The sequence below is a fragment of the Galeopterus variegatus genome, unplaced genomic scaffold, assembly GCF_000696425.1.
Source record: "Galeopterus variegatus unplaced genomic scaffold, G_variegatus-3.0.2 Scaffold1205, whole genome shotgun sequence".
Classification (NCBI taxonomy): Eukaryota; Metazoa; Chordata; class Mammalia; order Dermoptera; family Cynocephalidae; genus Galeopterus; species Galeopterus variegatus.
The window spans coordinates 268321-281953 of record NW_007727316.1 but is presented as its reverse complement, the minus strand read 5'-3'; positions in this window follow the sequence as shown (position 1 = coordinate 281953).

The following is a 13633-nucleotide window of genomic DNA, read 5'->3' as shown; positions in this document are numbered from 1 at the left end:
TTGAATGGTATTGAGAGACTGGAGTGGTGTCTACCTCCCAACCTCCACCCTGCATTTCCACAGGAAAGTCCAAAAAGTTTCAAATATTCTTTTACTCAAGACTAATAGATCTGCGACATAATCAGTGCCATTTTAGACTAACCCAAATAAAAAACGGCGCTGCCCACCTCCTTCCCTCCCCTCCCCCCTTCCCTTTAGGAGAAGCCTCCTGACTTAAACAGAAAGCCCTTTTGCTTCTGCAAGGATGCAGTTCTCCACCCAGATCCACATTAGCATAATGACCCTACTTGATGGTATCAGCCAGTCCTTGGTGCACTATATAAGCTCTACCACCCCCACACCTGGTGGTTGTCCCCCACTTTCAGGGCAGCCCCGGGCTGTTCCCCACTTTAAGCGCAGCCCAGGAGATTCTTTTCCTTTAATAAAGCTTGAACAGTACCCGGCATCTCGGCTCACTTTCTTTCAAAGACTTTCATTGATAAAATCCAAACCATACAAACTGGAGGCTTGGGGAGGAGAACTTGAAGTATCAACTGCTGTGCTCACTAGCTTTACTAATGGACTTACACTTACAAGCACCATGCAACAGGGCAGGGCCCTGCAGCCCACATATTCACAGTTCTCTCCACAGAAACATTCCTCAGGCTCCTGGAGAGGACACCAGAGATCTCCACACCCTTCCTCATCATATTCCCATTCTCCCTTCTGCTCCTTACTGCAAACACAAAGGAAGAGCAATTATGGAAAATAATGAATCTCTGCTGTATGAGGTCCTTTTAGGATATCTGGATGGAAAGTCCAATAAGCACACAAAAATATAAATATGGAACACAAAAGAGATGATTGAATTTGGGAGTCAGCAGCGAACAGTTATAGAAATCATGTGAGTCTGTTAAGTTATGGAGGGAGAGTGTGTAGAAGCACAAGGAGGGGTAGAAGGTAGAACTCTGGTAAACATCAACATATGCAGGAAATATGAAGAGGCAGCAAGAGAGGCAGTGAGATGTAGGAGACACAGGCTTCCCGGATGCCAAGGGAGGAGAGCATTTCTAGGAGGGGATGGATGGCCAATCTGGTCTCATGCAACAGGAAGATCTGAGCAAGGGCAGCCTGAGGATTTGACAGGTAATCATTCCTTTTGCATCAGAGAGGATGCAGAGATGAGAGCGGACAATTATTTGAGGTTAAAAAGATAAGTGGCAAGACCTACAGGGGAATCCAAGATGGGAGAAGGGTTTGTATTCTTTTTATAGGCTGGGGAAAGGAGCCAGTGGAGAGGAAGAGCTGGTGGCCTAGGAAAGAGGTGAGCAGTGCTGGAGCTGAATTCTGTGGATCCAGGGGCTGGAACAAGGGCTAAGCCATGGGCTGAAAGGTCACCTCTTGTTCTCAAGCAGGAAGAAGAGAAGAAAGACCAGATGTTGTAAGCATAGGTGAGTTTGAAAACGAAAGTGCTTTGTAAGCTTTCAAAATTCATACAAATGTAGGACTATTATCTATCACTTTATTTAAAACATTTGCTTTCTTAAAAACAAAGCCATCTCTATATTAAAAAATGCTTTAATACTTTTATTTTAGTAAAGTCTAAGGTCAAAGACATTGTTCAGACATAAACCAAAGCTTCCTTATCTTCTGTGGTTTCTCTAACAGAATGAAGAGAAATTATTAGCATGTGCCTAAAACTCTCAGCTGATATATCAACCACTGCACAAAGATAGGACCTCTTCAGATACAGTTAATCATAGAAAGAAATATAAAGCACTGATTTCAAACTGGATTGCCTACTAAGGCACTGCAAAATTTGAGAGGGATAAGATAGATATACTAGATTGCAGGTTTTTCCCAAAGTAAAACAAAATTTAATAATGAATATAAATAAACCCAAACAAATAGGTTCATCAAATCAAATTTCTCTTAGCCAAGGTAGATACCGTAAGTAGCTAAATATTTGTCATAACAGTTGGCAGTAGAAAACTTTGCTATGTTCATCTTAAAGCAAATGTGAAGTACTTTTCTCCATAAAAGGACAACTAGTAATTTTCTAAAGTTCAAAAGCGATCACTGTGATGGTTAATTTTAGGTATCAACTAGACTAGGTTAAGGAATACATAGAAACCTGGGAAAGCATTATTTGGGGGCATGTCTACGAGGGTGTGTCCAGAAGAGATTAGCATGTAAGCCTGAGAGGACAGGGTGAGAAAGACCCACCCTCAATATGGGTGGGCACCATCCAATCCACTGGGGGCCTGGAGAGAACAAAAACATAGGAAAAGTGGAATCTCTCATCCTATTTCCACTGGAGCTGGGATACACTCTTCTCTCCCGTCCATGGACATCCAATCTCAAGACTCTTCAGCCTTTGGGTTCCAGAACTTACACCAGTGGCAACCCGGCTCTCAGGCATTTGGCCTCAGACTGGGAACCACACTGTTGGCTTTCCTGGTTCTGAGGTTTTTGGACATGGACTGAGCCACGCTACTGGCATCCAGTTTGCAGACAGCCTATCGTGGGACTCCTCAGCCTTCATAATTGCATGAGCCAATTCCCCTAATAAATCTCCTCATATATTTATGCACCTATCCTATTGGTCTGTCTCTCTGGAGAACCCTTACTAATACAATCATCTATCTTCTCCATCATCTTAATTTTATTATTACGTAGGTGACATTGGTGGTTTTCTTAAGGCTATATTTGTCATTTTTTTAAGTACAAGTAATGTACTTTACATGGAGTGGTAGAAATTTTTTAGAAAAAAGATGAACAGCTAATAGGTGCTAGGTCCTATGTGGTTACAATGGCAGAAAGTTCTTGCCATGAAGAATTTAGAGACCAGTAGATCTGCCATATACATTTTTTTCAATCTTATTTATATTTATTTTTGTGGGGTACAATGCATTTTTTCAATACATATATATACTGCACAATTATTCACTTAGGGTAGATAGCATAGTTTTATACCCATTAGTCCCATACTTCTCCTCCTACACCCCTCTCTTCCCAGCCTCTGGTAACCACTATTCTCTGCACTTCTATGAGAGACAATGTAGTATTTGTCTTTCTGTGCCCGGTTTATTTCGATTTCTTGCTATTTATTTTTAGGATGTTTCTTATAAGTTTTTGTGTTATGATTACCATGAAGCTTACAAAAAAAGTTATAGTTATAACAGATTATTGTAGACTAGTAACAACCTAACTTTGATATCTAAGAAAAAAGAAAGAACCAAAGCCAACTCTACATTTTGGCATCACCCCCCTCCCCCACTTTTGACATTTTGTTTCAAGTTACATATTTTAATATTGTTCATCTCTAATGTGCTTGTCATATTTGTTGTTGCCTTGTTTGGTTTGTCCTTTAGTTTTCATACTAAGGATGTAAGTGGTTTATTCACCACCTTTAGGATACTGGAGTATTCTGAGGTTGTCTGTGAGCTTACTTTACTAGTGAGTTATGTACCTTCCAATGTTTTCTTGCCAATCCTTAGCATCATCTTTCAGATTGACAAACTCCCTTTAGCATTTCTTGTAAGGAAGTTCTAGTGTTAGTGAATTCCCTTAGCTTTTGTTTGACTGGAAAGACTTTATTTCTCCTTCTTATTTGAAGGTTAGTTTTGCTGGATAGATAATTCTTGGCTGACAGTTTTTTCTTTCAGCACTCAGAATATATCATCCATTCTCTTTTGGCCTGTAGGGTTTCTACTGAGAAATCTGCTGAGAGATGTATTGAGGCTCTTTCGAAAGTTATGTGTTTCATTTCTCTAGCTGCTTTCAGTCTCCTTTCTCTGTCTTTGGTTTTTGATAATTTGATTATGACTGCCTTGGGGTGTTTCTCTTTGGATTGAACTTAACTGGTGACCTCTGAGCTTCCTGTACCTGGGTGCTGTCATCTTTCTCTATACTTTGGAATTTTTCTGTAATTATTTCCTTGAATATGCTTTCTAAATCTCTTCCTTTTGTTTCTCCTTTGGATATGTCAATTATGTGGAGGTTATTTTGCTTAAGGGAGTCCCATATTTGCTGTGTTTCTGTTTCATTTTTTCTTATTCTTTTTTCTTTTCGCTCTTCTGGTTTGATCATTTCATATGTTTTATCTTTGAGCTCACTGATTCTTTCCTCAGTTCAGTTAAGTCTGCTGTTGTGATGTTGAGTTCTCAGTATACATATCAGGAGCACATAATGTTGATTTGTACTAATGGCGATGTTAGATAATGATGAAGTTAATATCTTTAACTTTGATTGCTTGGTTAAGGTGGGATCTGCCAAGGTTTCTCCACTGTGGAGTTATTTTTTCCTTTATAAGTAATAAGAATCTTCTGGGAAGATATGTTGAGCGTATGTAAATATTCTGCTACTAATCAAACTTTTACTCAGTACTTTAAACATCCATTGATGATTCTTGCCTGAATTGATTATTTCTATGATGGTTGCTAAATGGTAATTTTTCTAATTTCTTTTACATTTATTAGTTGGCAAGAGCTTTCTTTTCCACCCTCATTTATTCATTTATTTATATCAATATGAACTCATGGATTCTTATGTTATTCAGTAAAGTATAATCTGTTACTATCATAATTTGATGAGCAAATTATCCCACATTTGTCCAGTGGTAGACCCTTCATGATGATTCCTGTGTCCCTTTGACAGTCTTCGTATTCATCAAGAACTTCTTTACTTTGTAGCACAATGGATTGTTTCGGCTCATTCTGTACTTTCTCAGCCTCATCTCTGAAAACAGTCAATCAGTTGTTTCACCAAGAAGCCAGCTTTCCTTTACTGGAGAATAGGTTTAGAAACCAAGATCTGGACACTGGGTATGCTCATTGCTTCTGGGGCATCAAAGCTCTTTCGGAGAACAAAGATTAAAAATCTATGTATGTTTATACATACGAGAATGTATGTATACAAACATGTCTATCTGTATATTTCTATTTACTTATCTCTCTCTCTATCTAACTACTTACCTACCCTTCTGTGTTAAAGCCCAATGCATTTCACATAAATACTTCCAATTCTAAACCAACACCACAGGGTTCACTTTAGCTGTTTTAATATAACTACTTCTTCAACAGAGAGAAATCTGCTTCCCTTTATTCATAGCATATTTACTTTTTGCTCAGTCCTAGAAACACAGAAAGTAATTTCAGAATTGCTAATCCAAGACTGTGAAAACTTGACTAACTGGGATGGACTATTAGTTTGCTGTTCTTTTTTGTCTTTAATTTAAGGGTATTATTGTAACCAAATATTGTGCTCTAAAGTTACTTGGATTAATTAGTTTTCCTCATGTCTCTTCAGTGTGATTATTTGTTTTTTTTTTTTTTTTCTTTTTGTCTTTTTTTCGTGTCCGGCAACGGATCACAACCCTCAGTGTCGCGCCTGTACCAGACCGGGACCGGCAACGGGATCGCACCCCGCAGTGTTGCTCCCACACCTCGCTCAGCCAGTGAGCGGGAACCGGTCTGTATGTGGGATCCGAACCCTCGGCGGGAGTGCCACCGTGCTCCCAAGCGGCGCACTGTAGCAGTGCGCCACCAGGCCGGCCCCAGTGTGATTATTTGTTTTTTTTTTTTTTTCTTTTTGTCTTTTTTTCGTGTCCGGCAACGGATCACAACCCTCAGTGTCGCGCCTGTACCAGACCGGGACCGGCAACGGGATCGCACCCCGCAGTGTTGCTCCCACACCTCGCTCAGCCAGTGAGCGGGAACCGGTCTGTATGTGGGATCCGAACCCTCGGCGGGAGTGCCACCGTGCTCCCAAGCGGCGCACTGTAGCAGTGCGCCACCAGGCCGGCCCCAGTGTGATTATTTGAATTGCAGTTAGATTTACTTACGTTTGTTTGTACAAAATTTCAGAGTTCTCGCCATCTTTACATGTATGTATGTATATTTGTACTCAGGTATGTATTTTAATATGCAAAACATTAACTAGTTTCAAAAGTCAGAACTTTATAAATGGTATATTCAAAAGTGTAGCTCCTCTCCATTTTTTTCAACCTCTTTCCCACTCTCCCTTTCTTATCAACTGTATTAGTTTCTTATCAAAGCTATAACAAATTACCACAAACTTAGTGATTTAAAACGATAGAAATTTATTCTCTTACAGTTCTGGAGGCCGTAAGTCTGAAATGAGTTTTGTGGGACTAAAACCAAGGTGGCAGCAAGGATGCCCATCCTCTGGAGATTCTAGGGGAGTATCTATTTTCTTGCCTTTTCCAGTGTCTAGAGCTGCATTCCTTAATTTCTGGGCTCATTTTTCTTTATTTTGAAAACCAGTTGCATAGCATCTCTCTGATTCTGCTTCCACCACATGGCCTTCTGTTCTTCAGCCTGTAGTCAAATCTCTCTCTTCCTACCTCTTATAAGAATACAGTGCTTGTGATTACATTAGGACCCACCCAAATAATCCCAGATAATCTTTCCATCTCAAGATGCTTAATCACACCTGCAAGACCCTTTTCCCATACAGGGTAACATTCACAGGGCCCAGGGATGAGGACCTGCATGTTATTGGTGGCCATTATTCAGTCTCCTATACCTCCCAATTCTCACCTCCTTTAGGTAATTCATCTTAATACTTTCTGGTTTAAGCTTCTTGTATTTCTATTTTCATGAATAATAACATACATGTGTACTTTCTCATTTCCCATTCTTTCTTACACAAAAAGTGACATACTATAAAAATTCTTGCTTTTTTTTTTTAACTTAACAATATATCCTGGAAATCACTTTACATTACTTCATAGAAAGCAATCTCATTTTTTTCTTTATAGCTGCATAGTACTCCATTATATGGATGCACCCTAGTTTATTCATTCTGTTCTATATATAGGAATTTAGTTTTATTCTAATATTTCACAATTACAAACAATACTACAATGGCTAACCTCGTGTACAGATTTTTCACGCTGTTGGAGGTATATCATCAGGGTAGAATTAATTTGCATTTCACTTTTGATAAATGGGGTTGAATATCATTTCATATTTTTGAGGAATATGTGTATGTATGTATGTATGTATGTAGGTGAGTGTTATGGACTGAATGGTGTCCTCCCCCCACCCCATTCATATATGGAAGCCCTAATCAGCAATGTGATTGTATTTGGAGATAGGGCTTTAAGGTTAAATGAGGTCATAAGGGTGGGGCTATACTCCTCTAGGAAAAGAAAGAGAGCTGCCTGGCTGCCTCTCTCTCTCCCCACCCCGCCCCCCTTGAGCACACATCAAGCATAGGTTATGTAAAGATGTAGTGGGAAGATGGCCATCTGCAAGCCAGGGAGAGAGCCCTCACCAGAAACCTAATCAGCTGGCACCTTGATCTGAGGCTTTCCAACTTCCAGAACTATGAGAGATAAATTTCTGTTGTCTAAGCCACCCAGACTACATCATTTTTCTTTCCAGCAGCCCAAGCTGACTAAGACAGGTTATGGGAGGGTGTGTGTTTGTATAATATGTATATGGGGTATGTGCGTGTGTGCATGCATGTGTGTGTGTGAATTGTTTACATCTTTTGTGCATTTCATTATTGGACTTTTCATGTTTTTCCCCCTCAATTTTTAAGAGTTATTTGTCTGAGTATATGTTGCAAATATTTTCTATCAGTTTGTAATTTGTCTCTTGTCTTTATTTGTTTATAAATTTATTGCTAGTAAAAAACTTTTTAAAACATAGTCAAATTTTTCAATTTCATTTTTATTGCATGTGAATTTTGAGTCACAGTTAAAAAGTTTTTTCCTATACCCACGTTATAAAGAAAGTCATGCATGGTATATTCTAGTGCTTACACGGTTTTCACAGTTTGACATTTATATCCCTGGTACATTTGGAGTTTATACTTGATTATGGTATGAGATGTGAGTCTAATTTTATCTTCCTCCAAATGGCAAACCTGTTATCCCACCAATATTTATTAAAATATCAATCTATTCCCCAGTGATTTGAAATACCACCTTTACCACAATCTAAATTTCCATATGAATTTGAATCTATTTCTGGGATTTTCTCTTTTATTCTACTGGTCTATTTGAATGTCTATAGTTAGACACTCATGCACTCATACCACGAGTAGATAAACAAACCAGATTTATAGTATGGCTTAGTGACTGATAAGACTAGTCTCCCCTCATAAACTTTTCTTTTTCAGTGTTTTCCTGTCTATCTTTGCATGTTTACTTTTCCACATGAACTTCAGTATCACCTTGTCTAGTTCCATAAAAAGTCTGTTAATATTTTTATTGGTGTTGTGTTAAATTTATAACTCTTTCAACTTAGAGAAAACTGATATCTTTGTGAGATTAAGGAATGTCTTTCCATTTAATTCTATTTTTGTATCTTTCAAGGGTGCTTTAAACTTTTTCTCATATAATGTTGGCACATTTCTTGGTAACTTTGTTCAGAAACGTTTTATCTTTGATGCTATTATATTCTGTATGATCAGTGTGTAAAGTAAATATATCCATCAGATCTACATTATTGCTTAAGCTGCTTAGATCTATATTTATTCTTCTACTTTTTTTGGCTATTGAATTTGTTTTGTACTGAAAGTGGTGTATTAAAGTCTTTTATTATTAGTGTATCTCTAACAATGTTTCTTCACGTGTCCTGTAAGTTTTACTTTACAAAGGTTGCTGCTGAGTTATTTGATGAATAGAATTCATAATTATTATATATCCATTGTGAATTGTGGCATTAAACATGTCCTCCTTTGGCTGATTTAATGTATTTTGGTTTAAATTCTACTTTGATATCAGGATCACAATCCCTGCTTTCTTTTTGTTTCCATTTGCTTAGTATATTTTCACCCATCCCTTTAGTTTTTGACTTTCTGAATTATTTTGATTTAGTCATGTCTCTTATTTTCAGCATCTTGTTTTGTGAACAAAATTGAAAATATTTCCCTTTTAATAGATAAGTTAAATCCATCCACATTTATTAATATGACAGATATAGTCTCAACTTATTATTTTATATAATAATAATCTTAATTTTATGTTTTGTATTTGCTGTTTCTGTACATGATGCATTTTCTTAGCTCTTCTAATTTTTAGATTTCTTTTTTGTATTTAAAAAAGCTTGTTGTTTGGGCCGGCCCTGTGGCGCACTCGGGAGAGTGCAGCGCTTGGGTGCGCAGCGGCGCTCCCACCGCGGGTTCGGATCCTATATAGGGATGGCCGGTGCGCTCACTGGCTGAGCGTGGTGTGGGTGACCCCAAGCCAAGGGTTGCGATCCCCTTACCGGTCACACAAAAAAAGACAAAAAAAAAAAGCTAGTTGTTTTATTCTATTGGTTATCTTTTTACTTAAGCCTTTTTTAAGACCCTTTTCCCTGTTTCTTAAACTTTTATTATCCGATTTGTTTAATATTATCCTTAAACCTCCTTCTATTGCCTATATTACAATCAAATCAATGAACTTATTCTATTTTCCTCTCTTTCCCTTCTCCCATTTTTAGTTGCTTTACTTCTAATTTGTCAGAACTTATTACACATAACATTTTTTAGCTTTATCCTCACCTCCGTTTAGTCTTAGGTCTACAATAAATATAGTAAATGATCACTGTCTGTCCTTTTGTGGAAGTTTTGCCTCTTGGTTGAATGGAAACCACCTTTTCAAAGATTCATCAAGAAGGGCTCATGTATACAAAATTCCCTGAAATTTTTCATGTTGAAAACTCATTTTCAAGAAAAGGTAACAACAACAACAACAACATCAACAACAAAAAGATAGAAAGAAAAGAAAAACGAAATAAAATAAAATAAAGCTCATTTTCTCTTGTCTTGATACTTGACAGATAGGTTGTCTACAGATCCTTGATGCACACCTTTTTCCTAGAGTTTTTTTCTTCTAATTAATCAATTAATTTTTTAATTGTACATTTTCATGGGGTACAGTTTATTGTTTCAATACATGCATATATTGTATAATGAGCCAATCAGAATAGTTAGCATATCTGTCACCTAAACATTTATCATTTCTTTGTGGTTCTAACATTCAAGATCCTCTTTTCTGGTTGTCTTGAAATACAAAATACAATATTATTGGCTATGGTTGTCCTAGAGCATCAGAATTTATTCTTCTTGTAATTTTGTAACTTTCTATCCTTTTACCAACCTTTCCCCATCTCCCTTCCCCCCTCCTTAAATTTTTAAAAACTGTTTTTCACTTGTCGCCTTGCTTGTATGTTGTTTTTGTTTGTTTGTTTGTTTTTTATAATTTATTTTATTTATTGAATCAAAATCGATTATACATATTTTTGGATTGGAACATGAGATATGTTGATCAAATCAATATTACCATCATATGTATTGTTACAAATCGTAATTATTCTTTATGCCCCTTGTCCAATCTCTCCTCATTCCCCTCTTCCTCTCCCCCACCCCCTCTAATTACCCTAGATTTCTTCTCTCCTTCTGAAAGAATAATGGCTACTCTGTTAATTTGTTGCCTAGATGATCTGTCCAATGCTGAGAGGTGTGGTCAGGTCCCCCAATATTATCGTAGAGCAGATGCTTCTTCTGTCACTCTGAAATGGGCTTTGTGGAGAGAGACATCCTCTTCTTTTCTTTATCTCTGCTGATGACTCTCCTTGCGTCAATGCACTACAGTGGCTGGTGGACCACCTGCATGGTGGTTGTGGTGTCTAGCCACTTTTGTGGCAGCCACGGTTATTGTGGTGGCTGTGGTGGGCCACCTACATGGATGTGATGTTTTTGGCATGCTCCTTGGTGCTGGCAGTGAGCCTGGTTGTGGGGTATGTCTGGTCCCCCTCTCCACACCCCGGGTCCCTGGGTGGGTCCTGAGGCACTGGCGTGGTGTGCCTGGTCATGGGAGGGGGGTCCATTTCCCTTATACATGCTCTGGGACCCCAGGTGGGCCCCAAGGCACTGATGTGGTGTGCCTAGTTGTGGGAGGGAGATCCGGTCCCTTTCTCCATGCCTTGTATCCCCAGGCAGGCCCCGAGGTGCTGGTATGGTGTGCCTGGTGGTGGGAGGAAGGTCCAGTCCCTGGCTCCATACCTTGGGTCCCCAGGCAGGCCCTGAGGCACTGGCTCAGTGTGTCTGGTTGTGGGAGGGTGGTCTGGTCCCCTTCTCCAAGCCTCAGGTGCCCAGGCAGACCCTGAGGTGCAGTGCTGTGTGCCTGGGTTGTAGGAGGGTGGTCCACTCCCCTTCTCCATGCCTCAGGTCCATGGGCAGGTCCTAAGGCTCTGGCGCAGTGTGCCTGGTTGTTGGAGGGGGATCCGTCCCTTTCTCCATGCCCTGGGTCTCTGGGTGGGCCCTGAGGCACTGGTGGGGGGTGCCTGGTTGTGGGAGGGGGGTCCAGTCCCCTTCTCCATGCCTTGGATCGCTGGGCAGGCCTCGATGTGCTGGCATGGTGTGCCTGGTTGTGAGAGGAGGGTCCAGTCCCCAGCTCCATACCTCAGGTCACTGGGCGGGCCCCAAGGCACTGGCGCAGTGTGCCTGGTTGTGGGAGGGTGGACTGGTCCCCTTCTCCATGCCTTGGGCCCCCAGGCGGGATCCAAGTTGCTGGCATTGTGTGCCTGGTTGTGGGAGAAGGGTCTGGTTCCGGCTCCATACCTCAGGTCACTGGGCAGGCCCGGAGGCGCTGGCTTGGTGTGCCTGGTTGTGGGAATGGGGTCCGGTCCTCTTCTCTATGCTTTGGGTCCCCAGGTGGGCCCCGAGGTGCTGGTGTGGTGTGCCTGTTTGTGGGAGTGGGGTCTGGTCCCCAGCTCTAAGCCTCGGGTTCCCAGGCATGCCCTGAGGTGCAGGTGGTGTGCCTGGTCCAGAACTAGTTTTTTGTCCTTTGCTTACTTCTAACACGGGGAACTTCCTGTGGGAACCAGTACTTGAGCTGTGTGGTTGAGTTAAATTGCTGCTTTGCTGCTGTTTCTCTAGGTAAGGCTTTTTGTGCAGCTCAGAGTTTAATGGTTGATCTTATAGGTACTTCCGGCTCTCCAGAGACCTGGTGGATCTGTGTTCTGTAGAATCTCTGATCTGGGCCTGAGTTTTTTCATCTAACTGCTCCCCATGCAATTCTGCATTCCCGACCAGTCTCCTCTGAGTGGTCCTGTGCTGATTGGTGAGTGGGTCAGCTGTTCTTGCTGTGCCCCAGTGTTCTCCCGGTGGGCCCTTCTCCCCCACAGCCCGTGCTCCAAACACTACCCATGGGACCGGCCCTGCGCAGGTCCCTTGCAATGACTCACTAGCCTCTGAATGGCTCCCCTTTTTCAGCTCTTCTGTCTCTTTGCTCCTGCATGGGTCCATGGGAACCCTATTGGTGGTCTTGTTGTCCTGGGGGCCACCAAGGCCCTCTTCTCCCCTGCCGCCTCAAAGTAACTCCATCTGAAGGGCACAGCTGTGGCTTCTGACAGCTCCTGCTCTGTGCACTCAGCAGCTGGAGCCTTAAAGCAGCTGCGGCCTTAAACGCTCAGAGCAGTTTTTTCTTTCTGTCATTGTGGCTTCTTCCACCCGTTGTGAGGCACCCTCCCACAAGAAATGCACTTACATGTCACTCGTGCAGAAAAGGGCAGTTTATTCACTCCAGCTGGCCAGTGTCCATCTCCCAAGGAGCAACCAAGGAAGAGTGGCATTGGGTCTTGGTCTTGTGAGGTTTTTAAAGGCAAAAACTACATCCCATTGGCACATGGGTTTGTACAGTTGCACAAAGCAAGCTAGGGAGCTAGGTCCCAGAGGCTGAGAATGAGCCATTCGAGCAATCAATCATACAAGTTTTCATTGTGTATGTTCCCATGTAATAGTTCACTGTGTATGGTTCCCATTCCCGTGTAATAGTTTACTGTGTATGGCTCTTGTTTCTATGCAATGGCTTTTGTTTCTATGAGGTCAATGGTTTCTCATGCAGAAGGGGCGGGGTTGGTCTGCAGGTCAGACAGGGGGTAAAATGGAGTTATTTAGGTTAAGCAAGCAATTCTACAGAAGCAGATAGCATATGTTATGAGGGTGTGGGGAGTTATATTTCACACCTTCATGAAATCCATAGGTCTCTCCTCTTCCGCTGAGCTCCAGCAGACCTAGCTTGGCTGTTGTTACATTTTTATAGTTGTAAATTGGTTGATTTGTGGGAGAGAGTGACACTGCCATCTTGACCAGAAGTTCTTGTATATTATTTTTGAGCAGTCCTGTGCCATTCTAATTCTCTTGTCCTTATTTCTTTTTCTGGCCACTGGCCAGTAGGAGAATTGAACCCTTGACTTTGGTGTTACAACACTGTGCTCTAACCAACTGAGCTAACTGGATAGCCCTCCTTGTAATTTCATCTTTTTTTCACTTGGGGGTCTTGCCATTTTCCCTTGGCAACTTTACAATTTGTTCTTTACTTCTGTAATAATTTTTGTCTTTTTCTTACATCTCTTTCTTGGGCCCAATTCACTCTTTTTTCACCTCTTCCTGGTTTTTGTTCATTTCTGTTTTTATCTTTCTGGTTCAAGGTGTTTCTTCATATTCCCAAATGCTTCTTCGAGGAGATTTACTTCACTTTGAAGTTTATATCAGAGTCTTCTTCTGCTTTGGGTTGTCCTTTCTTGTGGAAGGGAGAAAGGAACTTTTATCAGCTGAAGTGGCCTTGTTTTCTATTTTCTTCTTATAATAATTTTGTATATATTTACTCTGTTTTCACTGTGGAGAATTA